This window comes from Stigmatopora argus, chromosome 7 (genome assembly GCF_051989625.1).
Source record: "Stigmatopora argus isolate UIUO_Sarg chromosome 7, RoL_Sarg_1.0, whole genome shotgun sequence".
Classification (NCBI taxonomy): Eukaryota; Metazoa; Chordata; class Actinopteri; order Syngnathiformes; family Syngnathidae; genus Stigmatopora; species Stigmatopora argus.
In genome coordinates, this window is record NC_135393.1 from 15,315,023 (window position 1) to 15,324,478 (window position 9,456).

General features: G+C 39.0%; 1 protein-coding gene across 1 annotated transcript in view; it reads right to left on the reverse strand.

The window, feature by feature from the left end:
• Positions 1-112: 112 nt before the first annotated feature.
• Positions 113-9,456, reverse strand: part of tmod1 (tropomodulin 1) — a 41,489-nt gene continuing 32,145 nt past the window's right edge. The window contains exons 13-15 of the transcript XR_013300884.1: positions 4,418-4,582; positions 519-636; positions 113-259 (exon numbers count right to left, since the gene is read on the reverse strand). The gene's annotated coding sequence lies outside the window, so the exon portion shown is untranslated. The remainder of the gene's footprint in view (positions 260-518; positions 637-4,417; positions 4,583-9,456) is intronic.

Consider the following 9,456-nt stretch of genomic DNA (forward strand, 5'->3'; position numbering starts at 1 on the left):
ATAATAATTAACCTGTTGATTGAGCTTTTTAAAGATTTCCCCCAAAACTATGAGCTATGCTCATGCCATTAGCATTTGGAGGAATTCCCTCAAAACTATGATGCCACTGCTTCCCACTCTAGTTGCAGCATTTCCAATAGGTTTATGCAATTTTAGTATTGTCCAGAGGGAGGCAGTGGTGCAGCCACAGTCTTGTTCTTGCTCCAGTCATAATGACTGCATTGCACAGCAAGGTCTCCCTCAAGGGCACACATCATATCTGCAAAGTCAAATGAAAAACAGGGAGGGGTTGTGTTAGCCTTTTCTACACATACATTTTTAAAAAAAACATCTACGTTCATGAGAAGAATGTACAACTAGACATTTATGAGTAATAAAATGTCACAAATCTGAGGGGACCTCGCAAAGAAGTGTCCTGGATGATGCATAACTACCACATTTTGCTAAATCATACTAAAATAAAGATTTTTGCAGGCATAACAGCAGTGGCACATCCTAACCTAGCACTCTTAGCTTACCTTTTGAAAATCATCAAATATGCATGGCTCCTCTCGGAGTGTCCATATACCGTAATGTATTCACAGATCTCTGCTGAATTGAAAAAGCTCCCCATCAGCACTTTGCATGCAAAAGGACCTGGAAGTACACATAAATCAATAACTACTTATTCGTAGTCCTCCAGAAGAAAGTAGATTTTGCTGTGGGCTAGATTGCTGGTGCATATGTTAAAAGTAGAGTTCAGATTGGGTCCAAATGGAAAATGGTTGTTATGAACCCACTCGGCTCTTCATGAAAGATGTATGGATAGTTTCTCGGGTTTGGTGTTCAAATTATAATGCAGCGAGAATTTATTTTAAGCAAAACTTGATTGTAGGCATACATTTTTCCACTTTTCAGGAAGCATTTATTTTTAAACGCTACATTCTACGAGCAATACACGAACTCATTGGATGCTGTTGACAATAACAGACATCCAATTCATTTAATCTGTGAGGACTGGCTATGAATTCCCAAAAATTCATAAGTAAACCCAATTTTCACTCCAAGCTTCAGGCCTCGTGTCAGTGATTTATTTTTCCTCAAAAATCAACATCTCTATCCTCCTTGTGCCTCCTCAGTTTATTGATTTGTTAACAAGTGCATAATAAGATTACGTTTTATCATGCTGCAGTATTTCTTTGGTATAGGATGCCTTGATATAGGAAGATGGCTCTCAAATATGAGTGGGAAACTAATGCTTCACATTACTCCCTCACTTTTTCCCTCCCCCTTACTCTCTGGAGGCAGGCTTACAATCTATCACACACACACACAACACACACACACACACAATCTCCCTCCCTCTCTCAATGGACATGAGTCATTGGTGGTTACTGTAAGAAACCTTGTCAGCGCAATCTTTTATTACTGTAGAGATAGACGGACTACATATGCGCATATAAGAAAACAGCAGTAATGTGTGTGTGTGGATGTGTGAAATTGGCTCAACCACACACTATGACACCGACCTATTGAACATCATTGACTTATTGATCTAGGGCACCGCGAGAAAACACTATGAAGTAGATGAAATGAATAGGGAGATAGAAGACGGCTAAATTGTGTTTATTTCATCGTGGTTATTTGCAACAAAAAGCTGGTTGCAGTGCAGCGCATGTGACTAAAAGACACCCCCGCCCTTTGGAGCTCAAAGGGGGCATCTGTTTGGACACGTGTGGTCTGTCAAGGGTGGCACTCTGTGGGGAAACTGCTCTCAGTACAAGCTGTCTTCTCGGGGTGAAGCGGCGCTTTGGTCTTCGGCCAATCAGGGCTGCTCGTAGTGTTTGTTTTGTCATGGATTGCTGCGTCATCTGGAGTAATGTCGGGCAGTGTGAGAAGTATCCTTCATGCCTTTTTGACTCTTAAAGCCAAGGAGGAATCTAAAGAGGCATATTTTTTTTTGGGGGGGGGGTGCAATATTGACTAATCTTCACTATAGATTAGGGGTGCCACCATTGATTAATTGAATCATGGACAATTAATAAATTAGCAAATATGTTGACAGCTATTTTAATATTTACATGTTGAGTCAATATCTTTTTTTCTGAACCACTTTATAGTGAATATTCGATTTTTTTTTTAATAATGTAGTTTCATTTTTATTTAGAATTTACAAGAAAAAACTAAATATTTCTTTTTTCATTAGTAAATAAGTATTTAAAACATGAGGAAAAAAATAAGGTAAAAATGTACCTACGAAAACCACATAGGTGGTCTATTTTCCACAAAAAAAAACTAATTTCTAGTTTTTTTTGCTCTTCATATTGGTGCAATTTATATAAAACAACGCTTTATAGTGAATATTCAATTTTTTCAAGAATTTAGCTTCAAGAAAATCTAAATATTTCTTTTTTCATTATCAAATAAGTATTTAAAACATGAGGGAAAAAAAAAGGAAAAAAGTAAACATTATCTAAGAAAACCACATAGGTGGTCTATTTTTCACCCAAAAAAAGTAATTTCTAGTATTTTTTTGCTCTTCATATTGGTGCAATTTATATTAAAAAACGCTTTATTGTGAATATTAGATTTTTTCAAGAATTTAGTGTAAGAAAAAAACTAAATATTTCTTTTTTCATTATCAAATACATAAGTATTTAAAACAAGAGGGGAAAAAACAAAGGAAAAAAGTAAAAATTTATCTAAGAAAACCACATAGGTGGTCTATTTTTCACCCCCAAAAACTAATTTCTAGTATTTTTTTTTCTCTAAATATTGGTGCAATTTCAAAAAAAAAAATTGCACTGAAAGGTCCCTTTCACATGGCCAAAATGATATAGTATCTAACATACCTGACCTGGTGATATAGAAAATCTTGCAAAACCTGCAAGAATTGCACATGTCTACACCCCCCGAATACTTTGTTCCTGCTCCTGTGAAACTGCGCAGTGGGTGTGAATGGAACGCCTGCACCGTCCTGTCACGCTCTTCTCTCTCCCCCTGCATTACTCCGTGACAGTACTACCGCACAGACTTTCTTTCCGTGGCACCACGCTTCCTACTCTGGCTGCCGTCCAAGTGTACTTGAAGTGAGATGGGGTCTGCGGCGCTTTATTATTCCCATTTCTTTTTGGGGAATCAAACACGAACATGCCAGCGAAATTGGCAGAAAAGTAGCAGCAAAAAGCTTTGCTGTCATAACTGAGGGTGGAGCAAAGACATTATTTTGAAAGGTGTCACTTAGGTCACAGCATACGTGCAAATACAATGAATATTTATCCAAGTAAATGCTACGGCACCCTGCAGTACCACCCTTGTTTACTTCATGTTTGACGTCTAGGCCATGGAGTGTTTCCAGTTTTCATACTGAGCCGTTTCCTTTTGCCACTCCTTCAACATGCTGCGGATCATTCAGGCAGGAAGTGATCTTTTGACATCACAATCTGGTTATCTTTGGTGCCACGCCCTGGTGAGAACCTCCTGTCTCTGACCGTGGGCACGGGTTAATTGCTGGATCAAAGCGAGAAGCTTTTTATGTAAATTAGATGACCCCAGTGTTTTGTCAGATAAATTGGAGGAACGCCTAAAAGCATAATTCCAAATTTTCTCTCAATGGCAGTTTTATAAATTGCGTGGAACATATGAAACCACTAAAAAAACAGGTATGAAAATTAAATGTACTATTTCCCCTAGAATCAAGGGTGTCAGACTCTGGTTGGTTCGCGGGCCGCTTTAACGTCAACTTGATTTCACGTGGGCCGGACCATTTTAGATATAATATTTAGATATTTTTTTTATAAATGGATTAAAAGAACTGGATTAAAAGCCCTGAATATTCATTTTTTATAGATCTAAAACATTGTTTATTTTAGCTTTTTTTAAATATATTTTTAAATTTTACAAAATGTTTTTTGAACTAAAAACACAGAAAAAAATGATTAAAAAATTACAATTATTGATTTGAAAGGGGGAAAATCAGGAAGTTTAATATACATCTATACTCTTCATTTTAATTTGATCCTAAAACAGAAAGTCGGCACTCATGATTTACTTTCCCGGGCCACACAAAATGATGCGGCGGGCCAGATTTGGCCCCCGGGCCGCCACTTTGACACATGTGCCCTTGATGCATTTGAACGACTCATTTTAAGTTCGTAGGACTTATGCATAGTTATCATATAATAGTAGTTATCTTATATTCGTACGCACGATAGTAGTTCTGCCGGCAACACATTAATTCATAACTTCAAAAGAATTATTCATTGGCAGATTCAATTTTCTGTACAGCATGAGTCTATTGGTCACAGACAGCTATTTTTGGCCAATTTTAAATGAAATGGATCAATTATAATAAAATATTAATTATTATTACAACTGAAAACAAACCCCCAAGTAGTGACCTAAACTATTTTTTTTCATTAACGAGCATTTAACTCACTTCATAGCCTGGACGGAGGCAGACATCAACAATTTTCCTGCAGAAACTGGGAGGACTGGCCACGAATGTTCAACTTCCAGTATACCACCATCATTCGTCCCTCCCAGTCAAACTGGATTGGACTCCAATCCCCGTCAATGGCAGCCCAAGAGTTAAATAATGGCCCTGCAAGGATAGAAGAAGAAAAAAAACAAGCAAAGTAAAGAGTCATAATTGCTGCACGAAAGGGCTAAAATAGAGACCCAGTTAGCACGGTAGAATTTTGCCCCGCGGAGTCAACTGTCAAAAAATGCTGAGTCTATAAATGAGGACATAAACAGAATTGTATTGCATGAATCTCAGACAAGTCAGCCGGTCGCTTCTCCGCATGAAGGGCTGCCTTTACGCATTGCAGCACAGCAGCAGCAGCGCTCACTGCACGGGACCTCTGAGGGCCTCCCTTGCAGGCTGATGGACACCAACACACACACATACCATTACCTTCAATTCCCCAGCCCCCTCCCCCTCCGTCTTTCTTCTCCGCCTCTCCAGAGACCCAAAAGTGCTGCACGGTTGACGGACAGCAGACTAATGCAAACGCTAAATCACTCCTCCCCTCTGACTTCCTAAAACAACCTCACAGAGGTCACCGTGCAGAATTAATATGCTAACACGAGCACCCCCCCAATTTGTTTTTGGAATTACCGTATTTTCACGACTATACGGCGCATCGTATTTTTAGCCGCAGTGTCAGTAACGAGTGCTATTTCTGTATTTTACACACACAAAGGACGCACCGTTTTTATAGACGCAGCCAGGCATGGCAAAACATACACCAGCTTAAACATACGGACACATGCTAAAAACACGTTTTTAAAAAGGCAACGGAAGCAAAGCTGAGTTCGGTTGGACTTTATTTAGCCATTTTACAATGTACTCACGTCATCATCACCCACAAATCCATCAAAGTCCTCATTTTCTGTGTCCGAATTGAACAATTGTCCAAATGAGTCATCAAAAACGCTGACTTTTATACGTTCGTCCAGGCGGCCACAATCCATTCGCAAATAGTATCTAGCTAGTAGCTAGCGTAACTATTCCAACGCAGTCTTCCATGCTTCGTAAAGCTGTGTTGATGTCGATGGCCAGGCCACAATCCATTCGCAAATAGTAGCTAGCCAGTAGCTAGCGTAACTTTTCCAACGCTGCTTTCCATGCTTCGTAAAGCTGTGTTGATGTCGATGTATACAGGCCACAATCCATTGGGTGTATTGTCAAAAGAACTACATATCCCAGCAGTCACTGCGCAGTACTTTTTCTACGGGGAAAATGGTACAGTCGGGGGCTGCTTGCCGTAGTTGTGAGAGCTGTAGAGGATGGTGTACCCTATCGACTGATTTATTTTATTTTATCGTGATAACAATTTTAGTATTGGTCCATATATAAGGCGCACTGGATTATAAGGCGACCTGTCTACTTTGGAGAAAATTTAAGACTTTCATGTGTGCCTTATAGTCGTGAAAATACGGTACCAACTAATTCCAAATTGAATTCACTCCAGTTTATCTCGCAAAGAACATTGTCATTTTTATGCACCTTATTTATGTGAACTGGCTGACATATTTGGATTAACGTCCCGTTACGCCATAAACAGCAAATTGGCGCATAGCAAACATGCATTTCCGTTGACAGTAACTTGGAAAACGATGGTTTGGGATCTGGTGCAATGTATTTTATTAGCGCAAATGAGGTTTTCAGGTCAGGGATGAATTAACTTCACATTGGGCTCCAATGCAGTCACTCAGGTGCAGACTGAGTTCATATGAAGGACACAATAGTCAGCTGTCAACACCCAGAGAAACAATGGCTGTCCCTAAGCAATTTTTATTGACCACTTTCCCATTACAGTGGCCAGTACAGCTATCAATGACATAGCAACTGCTCGAGAATGGTTTGAAATCCATAATCCTCATCACGTTTTCTTTTTTTTCCTTTTTTTAGGTCGGATATTTTGGTATCTGGGCATGAAAAAAGGATGCTGCCAGGATTTGAAAAGGCTTTCTCTGAGCATCTACTGGTGCAGAAACACTAACGGATGCCTTTTTACATAATGCTGCAGGGGGGAATGGCTCTAAATCACAAAATTAGAATGCCGTCCCATGATACGATGCTGCTGCCATGGTACTGAACTGCATCTTTACACTAAGATATCAGAACAGCATGTGAGCATGAGAAGGTAGGATGCACAAAAGGACATCTTCAATCCAAATGAACCAAATGCAAGATATATGTTCTTTGGTGTTTCAAATGAACATCATGAGTTGGAACAAAATCCATTCCTCACAAACGATCGCAAGGGTGCTGGAACCTATCCCAGCTAACTATGTGGTGATTGCCAGCCCATTGCAGTACACAAGGAGAGAAAAGACAACCATTCACATTCATAGCAATTTACTATGTTCAAATAGCTAGCCTAGCATGCATGTTTTTGACATCAGACATTAAATCAGAGTTCCTATAAAATCAGTAATATTAATAGATTACATCACATGTGGCAAAGTGGCGGCCCGGGGGCCAAATCTGGCCCGCCGCCTCATTTTGTGTGGCCTGGGAAAATAAATCATGAGTGCCGACTTTCTGTTTTAGGATCAAATTAAAATGAAGAGTATAGATGTATATTAAATTTCCTGATTTTCCCCCTTTTAAATCAATAATTGTAATTTTTTAATCCATTTTTTCTGTGCTTTTAGTTCAAAAATCATTTTGTAAAATCTAAAAATATATTTAAAAAAAGCTAAAATAAACATTGTTTTAGATCTATATAAAAACTGAATATTCAGGGCTTTTAATCCAGTTCTTTTAATCCATTTATATAAAAAAAAATCTAAATATTATATCTAAAATGGTCCGGCCCACATGAAATCAAGTTGACGTTAAATCGGTCCGTGAACCAACCCGAGTCTGACACCCTTGGACTACACCAAAAAGTGAAGCACTATACAATAGTCAAGCCCATAATCAGACCCAAACCCTATTGAGTATGTATTTCACTTCCATCCCACATTTTAATGTAAGTAAATTTGTAAAAACAATCAAAAACGTGGCCAAGATGGACTTCCACTTCACTCTACACTTTAATGTCAGGACATAAAAATCAGCAGTATGCACCATTGGGTTGTGATTTTCTTTCCCGGCTCTAAAAGTCTACGATGGTTGATTTACATGCTTGCAGCACTGCTACAGTATAGGATTATTTTTAGAAGCGTTAAAACCAGCACCACTGTTGTTTGTGTGACAGCCGCGCTATGTTAATTCTGACCTTTTTTGAATGGCAGCCCGTCCCTGTGGAACTCTGCTGTTTATATTTCCCTCGGAAAATGGCTGAAGTTGATTTAAATGGCCTTTTACTCTCATTCCTCGCCCTCTCCACTTTCACACATTCACTATTCTGCCTTGAAAATACAATATTCCGACTTGGTTGAATTCATTTTCAATGTGTAATCCAAGTGCGTGGCCTACTTTGAATATGCCTGTCAAAGAATAAGTGTGGCGTACGGAGGTCCAACATAGAAAATGTCTAATGCTCCATCTGAAAACATTACAGTGAATTGATATCTTTGACCTCAAACCGAAAGCTTGTAAATTGTGGGTTTGTGACACACGTGCGTGGTGAGTTTCTGCGGGAGTGTGTCCCTTTTACGTACTGCCTGCTGCAGTTGTCTCCCAGAATTTCCAGGCTATAAACAAGGTGATGGATGTGTTGGTGCCACATTGGCTTGACTGGACACAGTCTCCTGCGTCTTGATTAATTGATGCGAGATGTGGCAGTTTGAACTCCCCCATGGTCCTCTCCGCGTCCATTCCTATCGAGTTTGCCAATGTAACCGCGGGGCGAAAGGCAAGGACGCTTGGAGCATTTGCTGGGGCGGGCTATTTTGAGGGGGGCCTGGTAAATGGCAAACACAATGAGCCAAAAAAAACGAGGGGAAACACTTGTACTTTTTATTTATAATTTAGGTAGGACAGCTTCTTTTGGGTCTTTAAAGTGGAATTCCTTAAAATGGTGCCGTATGGCCGCAAGGCACATGGCTGAGCAGCGCAATGGAGGGAAATGGTATCGGGTTGGATTATTTTGGGGTATAAAAAAAGGATATGTATTCATTTTAAGTCAAAGTCTAAAGTAAAAAGTTAAATTATATTGTTTATTATTGCAGTTGGATGTAAAGGCCTCGGAGTTCATTAAATATACAACAATGGTTTTATTTCATTTTTAGTTATATTACAGATCACGGTTCCAAAGTTGAATATGAATGTAGAAAAACAATGTCAATGACAAGTTGAATCTGATTTTTTAGGGGGTGCTGGAGCATGTCCTAACCAATTGTTTATATATCTAGGGACAATTTAGAGCACATGTGTCAAAGTGGAGGCCCGGGGGCCAAATCTGGCCCGCCGCATCATTTTGTGCCGACTTTCTGTTTTAGGATCAAATTAAAATGCAGAGTATAGATGTATATTGAATTTCTTGATTTCCCCCCTTTTAAATCAATAATTGTATTTTTTTAATCCATTTTTTCTGTGTTTTTAGTTCAAAAATCATTTTGTAAAATCTAAAAATCTATTTAAAAAAAAGCTAAAATAAACATTGTTTTAGATCTATAAAAAACTGAATATTCAGGGCTTTTAATCCAGTTCTTTTATTCCATTTATAAAGAAAAAATCTAAATATTATAGTATCTAAAATGGTCCGGCCCACATGAAATCGAGTTGACGTTAACGCGGCCCGCGAACCAACCCTAGTCTGACACCCTTGATTTAGAGGGTTTAACCAGTTTATAGCATGCGTGTTTTGGGGGAAATCACTGTACCCTGAGAAAACCCGCGAACGCCGCACGCAAACTCCACACAAGAAGGTCAGAACCCACAAAGGATTGAGTGATTGGTTGACATGCTAACCACTCTTCCAACGGGCCACCCTTTGAATTTTATTCATTGCCCAAATGTATAAAAGTTTCTTAAAACCACATATAGAATATTCCATAATAATTCTAACAACCTCT